At 28.1% G+C, this 12,845-nt stretch overlaps 1 protein-coding gene across 6 annotated transcripts in view; it reads left to right on the top strand.

The window, feature by feature from the left end:
- Positions 1-12,845, top strand: part of LOC117174057 (tubulin polyglutamylase TTLL4-like) — a 754,936-nt gene that overhangs the window by 97,233 nt on the left and 644,858 nt on the right. For 4 of the 6 annotated variants that reach the window (XM_033362713.1, XM_033362716.1, XM_033362712.1 and 1 more), the window contains exon 3: positions 5,967-6,003. The exons of the other annotated variants lie outside the window; for them this stretch is intronic. The gene's annotated coding sequence lies outside the window, so the exon portion shown is untranslated. The remainder of the gene's footprint in view (positions 1-5,966; positions 6,004-12,845) is intronic. 6 annotated transcript variants of the gene reach the window in all.

The following is a 12,845-nucleotide window of genomic DNA, read 5'->3' as shown; positions in this document are numbered from 1 at the left end:
AGTATGCCGTTTCAACAAAATTGTTGGCTTTTGAAAAACAACTCTTGAATTTTCATCAAAGAAAGATGTAATTTCTGCTAAAGTGAATTTTAAAATGAAAAGGACAACTTAAAAAAAAAATAGTTGAATTTTCAAACGAACAGTTGCATTTTTATTTAAGAAAAATTAAATTTCGTCTAAAATAGATCAGTTAAAAAAACATTTCATTTAAAGAAGATTCCTTGTCACGTTCCAACACAAAAGTAAGAATTATCAATAATCAGTAAATTTTCTGCTATATAGTCGAATTTTTAAACAAAACGTATCTCTTTTTAAGAAGATTGTTCAATTTTAACCAAAACGATACATTTTTGTCAAGGAAAATTGAAAATTCGACAAAAAGAGGTAAATTTTTAAATCAATAAGATAATTTTTCAAAAATAATGTTGAATTTTTATCCAAAAAGATTTCAATTTACTTAACTTATTTAAGCAAAAATACGAAGTTGAAACGAAAGGTAAAGTTTCTATAGGAAATAGTTGAATTTTTAATAAAGAGGTATATTATTATCCAAAAAAATGATATTTTTGTATTAAGAAAGATGAACTTTTAAATTGAAATAAACAGATTTTCAGAAAAAAATAGTTTTCACCTAAAAAAGATTTTCCTTGACGTATCAACAACAGAATATTAATTTGAAACAAACGGTCTTTTTGAGAAAATTGTTCAATTTTCAACTAAAGAATAAAATTTATAACTAAAAAGATAATCTCCAGGACAAATTTTCTGCGAATTTGCAAAAATTGCGTACATGAGGGATCAAAAATCCTAACAAAATGCCCCCTCCCCCCCGCCTACCCATGAGCTGTTAAGAAATTTTAGTACGGTCTCTAAGTTTAATACTTAAACAATTTCGTGATATTATCTTGACATTATTCTTTCAAATTTGTGACACTATTTACACTATTTTCGATCTCGGATTTGAGTCCGAGACCTAATATTGTTAAAATCCCATTTCTATACGTCAGTTTGGCACATACAACAAAGACGTCTTTAAATTGATTGGGGGGAAAATCTGTGGTTGGGAAAAAACCGTGAATTTCAAAGTACCTGATCACTAGACATCCTGATCTTTAAGCGCTTCATATTGAATTTCCCCTGTTTTGAGGGAATTTTGGGCTGTAAAGTCTGTAATTTATTAGCTTGCTATTTTCCCACATGTTTGTCATCAATGGTCAATTCTGCTGAAAAGCCTTATTGGTCTCGAATGGCCATTGAGCCTCTCCGAGGAATCCTCCCTTGAGAAATCCGTTGACACGAAGTCAACCATAAAAAACGTTGAAATTCGAGTAACGAGAAGCACTATTAAAACTCGCGGGGTTTCTGCGTGACATTTTTTTGGCAAAGTGATTCGTTTCTCCGAAGGATAAGTACCGCTAAAGTGCGGTCATTGTGTGTTTTTTTCTGATTAGTCACACGGTGGCGAGAGGAGTCTTGGTAGCCCCCATAACCGTAATAGGACCCCATATACGGGTATTCTGTGGGCATGGTACTCGCAGTGGCTGCGTTCCCACACTCTCTGCCATTGTAACGCATACCGTAAGAATTCACCCCTATAGGGCCTTTACGATTCTGGGCCCTTCGACCCCATAGAAATTAAATGCGCCTCCTTTCAGGAAGTTTTTCTTTAGGAAGCGTGCAAAGCACGAGTTTGCTTCGATTCCAGCACGTTTCGCTGAATGGGTCAAACCGTTTCCGTATTCTTGATTTGACCCCAATAGCCCCTCAACCATCAACGCATCCCTCTTTCTTTCTTTCTTTCTTTCTTTTTTGTTGCATTCTAGGATCCATCCTTCTCTATCTGGAGTCTAGGGAAGGATAAGGAAAGTGTAGTGTAAGGGATTAGCAGAAATCCGAGCTTGACCCTTTGCCAAAAAATCCCCTGTGGCTTGTGCATGTCGAATTATTATTCAGACACATTCCTGAAGTCCGGCTGGAAAAATCGATCAGGGCTTGTTGAGTTTAGAATCACATGCATTTTGTAGTATAACATGGGGATAGGGGTTTTGAACCCCTGTTGATCTACCTGCTTTCTCCCGGCACTGCAGGTGAGGTTCGTGACGATTTTGCGAAATCCTTTTACGTGATCGTTCAATTTGAAGGGATTTCCTCTTTTTTGACTTTGTTAAAATGTCAATTAGTTTTTTTTTTTACTTGATAAAAAATAAGAACAGAAGTTGCTGATTACTCTATCAGACAAGTTTTAATTAATACTTTTTCCCAACGTTTCGAAAACTCACTGTTTTCATCATCAGGGGAATTCATTGGTAACAATTTACATTCCAGAAAAGCTGTAAAAATAGAAAATAAACTTATTAAGCTTATAATAAAATTTAAGAATGAAAAAGGAGTAATAAAAACCTATGAATTGAAAACGAAATTCCATGTCTTTTTTTGGAGTCAATTATTAAAGTCAATATTATACTTAAATGAATTAAAAAAAAAAAGTAAAATAATTTTCCATTTAAGTTTTTGTGTAGAAGTTCAGTGGAGAATTATTTATATTAATTATTAAAATACTCGGCGTCGGCGAAAATACAAATTCAATTTATTTCAATTGTTAAACCACGTTTTTTGCATATATTCTTCTCCGAAAAATATTTTATATAATATTAAATATCCAACAAATTGAAAACTACCAATAAAAAGTTAAGAAAAGATTATTTTGATAATTAAACACGGACAAACTTTTTACATAGGGTACTAATAATAATTCTACAAAACGAACATTACATTTTCAGCATTGACATAAGTAAATATTGTAAACTGTGAAAATAGTAAATTTAAATTAAATTTTCTTTTAATTGACGTTTATAATGATTATTAAAAATTTTAACTAACGCTAAATTAAACTAAACTATAAACATTTATAATTATTTTTAAATCTAGAAAATAATTTACTTTCTTTCGTTATAAGTCGCTTATAAAAATTAATTATGTCAAAAAAATATTTAGTGTCACAAAATGTTTTATATTCTAAAGAGTAGGACTTATAGAATAAATAAATATTAATAAAGTTGTAGAATAAAAAAGTAAATTTATAAACCATACCTTTAAAAACAGTTGCAATGAATTTAAACTGTTTAACAATTTTTTTAACAACTTTAATAAATTATTTTCTTAATATTATTGAAAATTCATGTTACCAATAATTTGTGTTTAAAAAAGATTTTAACTTCATATTTTAAGCGTTACCCTTCGTTTAAATTATTTTTTTTACAGTTCAAGACTTATTTGCAAAGTGAACAAAAAATATTGCGATCTTTAAATTCACTTATAACGAATTAAATTCTTTTCTCAAAATTTTTCATAACTTTTAAAAATTATTTTTGCAATAACAGTTAAAAATTCATGCTACTAATTATTCTCTTTTAAAAAAAGTTTAGTTTTATATTTTCAATGACATTTTCACTCTGTACTGTATCTTACTGGAATAAAAAATTTTTCTTATAGTGCAACAATTTTCGTCAATTATTTTTAAAAGTGAACAATAAGATCAAATCTTTAAATTGAACAATAAAGATCAAATATTCTGGTACAATTTTGTTGCACTTTTGTTCACTGTTTTCAAAAGTTCGATTTTGGTAAAGCAATAAATTTTTAATTAATTTTAGAATCATTTGATAATTATCAGAATTAATTGGTCGAAGCAGGATGGCCTGGCCGTAGGTCAAAGAAAACCTGGAAATCAAAGAAAAGTCAAGGATTAAAAAAAAATCTTTTGCAAAAACCATAGAACTTCTTGACTCTAAATAACTTTCAAAGATATAAAATTAAAATTTTTTGAATTTTGAGTTTGAAATTTTTTCATTCTGTTTATAAAAGATCATATGTTTAAAACTTTACAAAATTAAATTACAGAAAAATGAATGGATTCAACAATTTTATTAAAAAGTGATCCTTTTGCTCAAAAGTTCAACTGTTTTGTTTTTGTGTTTTTTAATTAAAAATTCATCTGTTGTTGTTGAAAGTGAACTTTTTTTAAAAATTATATTTTCTGGTTGTAAATTCGGTTGTTTTACAGAAAATTCTTCTTTTGACTTGAAAGTTCAACAATTTGGAAGACATTTTTTTATTTATTGACTCACAATTCTTCATTTGTTGAATACTCATCCTTTCGGCTGGAAAATTCCTAATTATATTTGAAAATTCATCCCTTCCGATAGATGTTGCACTATTTTGTTGATAAATTAATTTTATTTGTTGAAAATTAATTTTTTTCACCGAATATTTAATTTGGTCATTTTTTGTTGAAAAGGTATATTTTTTATTTGCAATATCAACTGTTGGTTTCAAAATTTACTGTATTTTTTGGCAATATTTTTATTTTTTAAATTTATCTCTTGTAGGAATTTAATCTTTTTTATATTAAAAATGCAACTATTATATAGTTTGGTAAGAGTTAATTTTTTTTTTAGTTTGAAGAATCAACTGTTTGGTTAAAAGCTCAACTATTTTCTTGAAAATTGAATTATTTGGTTGAAAATTAATTATTTTTACTGTAAATTTAATTCTTTCATTTTTGGTCGAAAATGTATCTTTTTTATTTCCAATATTAACTTTTCTTTTTAAAATTTAATGTACTTTTGGTAATATTTTGGGTTTTAAAATTAATCTCTTTTGTAGAAATGTAATCTTTTTTATCTTAAATTGCAACTATTACATTTTTTGTTGAAAATTCATCTCTTGAGGTTACAAAATCAACTATTTATTTAAAAGTTGAACTATTTAAAAAAATTAATTATTCTGTTAAAATTCAACTATTTGTTTAATAATTAAATTATTTTGTTGAGAACTCCTGTCTTTCACTTTTAAGATCAACTATTTGGTAGATGGATTGGTTTGGTTAAGCATACATTTTTGTTGTTAAAAATTTAACTATTTAGTTAAAAATGCATCCTTTCAGGTTTGAAAGTCAATTTTTTCCGAAAATATTCGACGTAGCTTCAGAAAAAAAAACAATCTTGGTTAAAAATGTAATGGATTTTAGTTAGCAATTCAACTGTTTTATGGAAAGTTGAATTATTTTGTTGAAAATTCAAGTATTTCGTTAAAAATTCATCTTTTTTGGTTGAAAATTTAACTGTTTTTTTTTTCTATTTGGCCAGAAAATTTGTCCTTCTATTTGTGGTTGATTCTGAACTACTATCTAGCTTTTTACATTTCCGAAAAAGGAAAAAATATTAATCTTAAAAATTAATACATTACTAAAATTGATAATATTAAAATTATTATTTTTTTATTAAATACAAAGATTTCTTTTAAGGGATTGAGGTAAATTATTTAGAACTCAATTAAAAGAACTCTTAAAATATTTATAAAACACTGCAGATTGGAGCGAATCATTAGTTTAGCGTCTATTTAAAATTTATATTTAAGATTCAAAAGTAATAGATTTTATCATGAATAATTTCATGCAAAATAAGCATGACAAATAATCACAAGAATGATTCAAAAGATTCAAGAATTCGGCTCATTAGATACAAAAAAAACTGAAAGAAAAAATAATGAAAACTGATATTTTTTGTGCAAAAATTTAGATTGTATTTTTAAACAGTCAATTATTCGGTTGAAAATTAAACTATCTTTTTGAAAACTTAATTTTTTATTTGAAAATTTAACTATTGTGTTAAAAAAATTTATATTTTGACCAAAAATTTAAATCTTTTGTTGAAAATTCGTTCTGGCGCATTAAAAGTTCATCCCTATTAATATTCATCTTTAAACATTAATGGCGAAGGAAAATGAAAAATTGTTCAGACAAAAATCAGGGGAAAAACAGGGAATTTTGAAAATAAATTTTTTCGGTGACCCTGTATATTATATAAGGTTGAATAATTTAATTTATTTTGAAAATAAACTTTTTCGACCATCGAGTCGAAGAAAAGTTTGAAGAAATTATTATTTTAAATTTCAATTTGTTGTAGTTCGGTGCGACATCAGATAATCGTGGAGCGAATTTCGGTAAGTGAATTAATTATTTAATTATTACTATTTATTATTTATTCATTTTAATCTTAGGAGTCTAGAGCTTCCTGAATTCAGAACGGTTCTTGACTAATTTCAAATTTTCGGAACTAACATCTATTTAAAAAATAAATTTATAAATAGCTCAAAGTCCACTTAAATTCGAGGGCTAAAAATTCGAAATAATTTCGAAATCACATCTCCCCCTCGTAATTTTTCGTGTGCATTTAAACACCTGTAGATCGGAGATCACTGCCATTACTTTAGTCGACTTTAGCGTCTACTTTCGAGAAAGTTAGGTCGCGAATGAATTGACAAGTTTATCGATTGGTTCTCTTTTGGCGATCAGTGCGCGTCGAAGCACCTGCACCCCCAGGTTTGATCTGATCGGGAAATAAGAGTTTATCGTAAATCAGACTGCCGATTTTTAATTTAGTTGTTTCATCCGAGTCAGTGAAAATATGTAATTAAATAAAAACCTGCAGGCGAATTAATTATTCGATGTCATTCCGTAACGAGATCCAGATGGGATTTTGATTGGGTTCTTCATATTTTTTCAAGGAGAATCATATTTCTTTGGATCAGGTCGGCAACTTTTTTTATGAATGCATAATTTTCGAGAATTAACAAAGGCTCAATTAATTATTAATAAGGAAATAATACATTGAAAATTAATAGAAAATTCATTGTTAATTGTTTAGGTATTGGGTAGTTTAGGTGGTTAGGAGATCAACTTTCCAGTTCATCTATTTTTCTGACGAGGAATGCCCCAACAATTCAGTCCACCTGTTCAGTTACCGAGTCGCCTAAGAGGAGATTATTTGTCGTAGGGTAGGGTCTACTAATATATCATTCAGGATACCGAAATTCCAAGACTTTCTCTCACGATATGAAATCATTTTTTTAGGCTTTAGAAATGTGCCGTATTCGAAAAATTATAATTGATGATCTCAAAGCCGGGATCTTAAAATTTTTATTTGAAAAATATTTTAATCCACACAGTTCCAGTTCAAAACAGTTTTTATAAAACACGTGATTAAATTTAGGTTGTACTTGAATTTTAAGATTGTTTCAGTTTGCATTTTATATTTTAATTTTTATTCGAAATGTAAATGTTGCAGATACATTGTACAAGTTACAATTTTCACATTATTTTACTTCATTGTTATTTATTGTATTTTATTGTCAAAATACGTTTCCATGAAATGAGTTTTTTTCTTTGAGATTTGAATGTTAAATGTTAACGTTTTTAATTCGTTTCCAGATAATAAATGTTTTTTTGGAGAAAATTAATCGTTTTGCTTGAAAGCTCATGTTTTTAGTTAAAAAATCAACTTTTTGGTTGAGAATTCTTGAATTTGATTGAAAAATCTTCTTTTTGGTAGTAAAATAATCTTTTTGTTTGAAAATTTAACTTTTCCGTTGAGAATTCTTTAATATTATTAAAACTTCGTCTTTTTTGTACTGAATGAATCTTTTTGTTCAAAAAGTTATCTTTTTTGGTAGTAAAATAATTTTTTTGTTTAAAAATTTATCTATTTTAGTTGGAAATTTAACTTTTTCTGCGAGAATTCTTAAATTTTGTTAAAAAATTTTGTCGGTAGACAATTCATCTTTGTTTAAAAATTCAGCGTTTTGGTGAAAAATTTAACTTTTTTAAAGTTGAACTGTTTCTTAAAAATTAAAAACAAATTCTTTTTTTTTGTTTGTTGAAAAATTACTTTGGTAATTGAAAATTTGCCGATTACATTTTTGGTTGAAAACAGTTATTTTTTGAGTAAAAATTCAAATTTTTATTAAAATTTAACTATATTTTTGAAAATGTGTGTTTTTTTTGTTTGAAATTTAATCTTAGTTCAGTTGAAAATTCAACTTTCTGGTTTGATAGTTGTTGTATTTTGTTCGAAATTCGCCTTTTTTGGTATAAAATAATTTTGTTAAATCAAAATTTCATGTTTTTGATTTAATAATTCAACTGTACTGTATCAAAAATTGGTCATTTTGTCTTGAACGGTCAATAATTTAGTAAAAAAGAGAACTATTTGGTAGAAAATTCGATTTTTTCACATTAAAATTTTTTACTTTTTGATTAAAAAACTATCTATTTCATTGTTTGTTAAAAATTTACGTTATTTTAGTGGATTTTAAAGAATTTATTTATGAGAAGTGAAGTATTCTGCAATTTTTCTAAGATTTGAAGAGATTTGGAATTCGCCCTGAATTCTTATTAATTTATCCTAAATTCTTTGTGTATTCTTTGTAATTTTATTCATTCTCTTGAATTTAATGAATTCACCTGAATTTCTCTAAATTTACTCTATTCTGCTTAATTAAATGGATTTTTTGTTGAATTTTTAAAAGTTTCAATTTAATTAATACTCAGGATCAACTGATAAAATGATCAAAGGATTTGAAATATTTTAATGTATTTGTTTTCAAATTCCTTAGCATTTTCAAGAGCTTTTAAAAATTTCAAAGGAGTTTGAAGAAATTTAAATCATTTATTTTATTTTAAAAGATTACAAAGCCATTTTTATTGATTTCTGCAATTTAATGGGATTTTAAAATGATTTGAAATACTTGAGGGTATCGTAAAAGATTCTCAGGCGTTTTCAAGTGCTTTAAAAAGATATGAAAGTATTCGAAATATTTTAGGAACTTTTAAAAGAATCCCAGAATTTTTTAAATTTATTTCAATAGTTTGAAGGCTTTCTAATAGTTAAATATATTAGGGCATTTAGGTTTTTAATAATTTGAAGGTATTTTAATGGATTAAAAAAAAAATCAAAACGCATGAGGGATTTCGTAGGGCTTCGAAGATTTGAAGAGATTTCCTAATATTTTTTGAAATTCATTTGGAATTCGCCCTGAATTCTTATTAATTTATCCTAAATCCTTTTAAAATGTTTTGAATTCTTCTAAATTCAATCAATTCTACACATTTCGATTAATATTTCCATATTTTTGCATTGTTTTCAATTCACTTAATTTCTTTTTTTTATGAATTTTATCTATCTCTTCTGATTTCTTTTAAATTATTCTAAATTCACTCAAAATTTATTGTCATGAATAAAATTTTTTCGATTCTTTAAATTGTTCTAATTCATTTCAACTTGAACTGTTTTGTAGTCATTAGTCACTTCTTGTTTTAGAAATTAGTAGAATTTCTAAGATTTGAAGAGATTTGAAATTTTTGTGGAATTCACCCTGAATTCTTTTTAGTTCTTTGGAATTCTCTTTTTTTTTAATTTACTTGAATCCTTCTAAATTCACTGAATTCTACTTATTCAGTGAATTTTCAAAATTTGTTATTCCACTGATCCTGAAGTCAATTAACATCACCTTGAATTCTTAGGCATTTCATCAGATTATTTGAATTCCCTTGAATTTTTCTAAGCTTATTTCAGAGTTACTGAATTAAATAAAGTGCTTTTATATTTTCAAATTGTTTTAAATTCATTTGATTTTGTTTTAATGCATCTTGTATTTTTATGAATTTCATTGAATTCTTCTCTTTGATCTTAAATTCCTCTAAATTCATTCTAGTTTTTTCGGGAATCAATGGATTTTTGTGATTTTTCAACATTTTTTCCAATTCATTTTAATTCTTTTGAATTTAACTTGAATTGTTCTGAAATCTTCGGAATTTATTCTGAAATCTTCGGAATTTATTCTGAATTTGTTACCCTTTAAGCGCGACAAAAAGCACCCTTTGCTCTAGCATCAAAAAATACTTCACAAATCATATGTCGCGTTCAATGGGAACATAGAAATTTTTATTAAATTTCGTTAGATCATTGATATACAGAATTCCTGAAAAGAAAAACAAGCATTTATCCATCAAATTTGGAAAACCATCATAAAATGATCCTATTGACATTTGAAAAAAAAAAAAAATAATAAAAAATAAAGAAAAACATTTTTTCTCCTGAAGAAGAAAAGAAAATAAATTCCCATCTCTGACAAAAATAGGAAAGAGGATAGAACAAATGGAAACCTCTAAAAATCTTGAATTTTGAAACCAGAGTTTTGTTAGGAGACTTTGGGGGCGGAAAGGCGACTTTCCAAATTATTATTGCATCATCTGTCACTTGTCAAAACAAACCTCGCCCTAATTGCACCACACCCCACAATTAAAATCCGACAACCAGCAACCCCAAAGAGTCTGAAATCCAAAAGTCGATTTTGACTAAGTGCCCCCTTTGGTCGCGTGAGCTGCACGGGTTGCCTTCTCGCAGCCATCAGGGGTCACTCTTCGAGGGGGGTGTGCGTGGGGTGGGGTGGTCGGGAGGCCTGGCGCTTGGTTTAACGCGCGTACAGTTTAAGGAAGGCGCAAGCAAGGCGCTTGCACGAGTTTGCTCACACAGTGCATAATGTGGCGCACCCTCCCGTGTGTGGGTGCCTTCGAAAAGTGTATCATCAGCGTGGCTCAACACACGTAAAAAATTGCTTCATCCGTGTGGGTGTGCCCATAGTTATATGCTCGGTGCCAAGATATCGGCACTCGGCAGCTGGCCCCGGAATCGTGAGAGACTCGGGCAGATGGTCTCGAACGACTCAAGTGTGGTGTGTCGGTACACATAACAACACACAAAACACACGGAATCCTACGCCTTCCTTAGGAAGGAACCACCGAGGTTTCCCACGGATCGCGGGTCTCATCTGTCCGTCGGTCCGTCCGTCCTTTACTCCTTACTCCTTACGACAGTCTCCTCCGCTGTCTGCCTCCCCCTATCCCTATCTTGACATGCTTCGCCACTAATATCCACGTCGGTGGGTCTCTTTGCGAATTTGGGTGTATGTGGTAGTGTGTGTGTGTTGCGTACAGTACACGTGGGTAAGCGTGATGGGGCTCGATTGCCATTAAGTGGGTGGCTAAGATTGACGCTCATTTGATTTCAACTTTAAAGGGTGCAGTCGAGCAAAATGAAGCTCTTCTGCTGGACAGAAGAAGACTTTTCTTTCTTCGTTTTTATTTTTGTCAAAAAAAATTTCTTTTCTTTTCTTTTTTAGGAAAAAATGGTTATCTTTTTTCAAATTTTGATAGAAACACTTTATGGTGGTTGTCCAAATTTTTACGTTGAATTCTTGGTTTTATTTTCAGGATTTCTGCACATTGACAAAATAGATTTAGCAAGGTGGCCGCTGAACCGGGAAACCGGGAATTTTATGAGACCAGAAAAAACCGGGTGATGAATAGGAATTTATTTTTTTACCGGGAATTTTACTCATTTTTAGAGAAAAAAATTCTTCCAACTTTAATTTCAACCATTTAAAAAAAAAATAATTAGTTAAATTCTGATCCTTTTCAATGATAATATCATTCAGTTTAGAATGCGTATTTCGAAAATGTTTCTCTTACAAATTTTCCATTTTAGATTTTTAAGTGTACAATATTTTAATTTAAAGAATTTTAAAATGCATTTTTAAAGACTTAAACAATTAAAAATTAGAAGCGTTTAAAATCGGAAATTTTGGAAAGTCTTAAACAAATGTAAACGTCCTGTTGAAAATTTATAAACTGTTTTGAATTATCAAATAATTTCAAAATACTATATTTATAATTCAAGGCTTTTATTACATTTCAGTCTAAAATATTCCATTTTTATACTAATATTTAAACCTAAGCAAACAAAAACTGAACATTGAACGTTATCATTTTATTTAAAAAAAATTAATTTGTAAGTTAAATTGTTGAATTTTGATGTATAAATAACACTTGAATACCTATTATACTCAGAAAAAACTCGAGTAAGTTGAAGAGATATTTAGAAGATTTGAACAAATTTAAAAGTAATGAAAAATTTGAAATTATTTAAAATAATTTATACAAAGTGTCTACGTGTACCGAAAAAATCCGGCAATTCGTAACAAAATTTCGTTCCAAATAGCACACGACCTAATTTAAAACAAAATGTACATTTTGGCAGATTTCGAGCAACAAATTTAGAAGCTTTTTAAGAATTTTAACGGTCTTCAAAAGAATAATAACATTTCTTAAGATTGCTAGGAAAAATGTAAATGAATTTTTATTTTGAGAGATTAGTTGAAATTCGAATAATTTTAAAAGATATTTAGAAGTTGTGAAAAGCTTTTAATTATATTTTGAAATTTGCAAAAATTTGAAACAACATGTGGATGTTTCAAGATCTTGTAATAAAATGTCGAAGAATTTTAAGGATTTTTAAACTGTTTAAAATCAAAATAACTTAACTTTTAATTTAAACACGAAATTTTCAATTTTTTACAAATTTATAGTTGGAACTGGAATTTATCCAGAATAATAATTATTCTGACTTGGAACCGGGAATTTGAAAATTCTAACAAATTCCGAATAGCACTGGAAATTTTAGAAAAGAAAAAAAATTCCTAATTGGAACAGGGAATTTTTTAATAGAATGAATTGTAATTTTAAGTTAAAACGGGATATTTTTTAAACAAAAATTAAAAATATGAGTTGGAACCAATTCTTAGTTAGAACTGGAATTTATCCAGGACAATAACAATTTTTAATGGAAAATTTAATTTTCCAAACAAAATTATTTTTATATTTTTGGTTTTAAGTTTTTGACCAAGGAACATATTAATAATTTTTGTGTAATTTTTTTGTCTACATGGTTGATAATCAATTATTTAAAAATATTTATTTAAAATTGTGAAAAATGCTCCCCCTAGCGGAGTTAGAGAGCATTTTTTTCACAATTTTAAATCAATATTTAAAACATATTGATTGTAGACCATGTAGACAACAAAATGAACATCAAAATGAACAAAATGATTCTTCTTTGTTGAAACGAGGAATTTCGAAAATTTTTAATTGGAACAGGGAATTTTACAAA

Source organism: Belonocnema kinseyi, chromosome 6 (assembly GCF_010883055.1).
Source record: "Belonocnema kinseyi isolate 2016_QV_RU_SX_M_011 chromosome 6, B_treatae_v1, whole genome shotgun sequence".
In the NCBI taxonomy this organism is placed as follows: domain Eukaryota; kingdom Metazoa; phylum Arthropoda; class Insecta; order Hymenoptera; family Cynipidae; genus Belonocnema; species Belonocnema kinseyi.
This window is presented reverse-complemented; position numbering and strand designations above follow the sequence as displayed.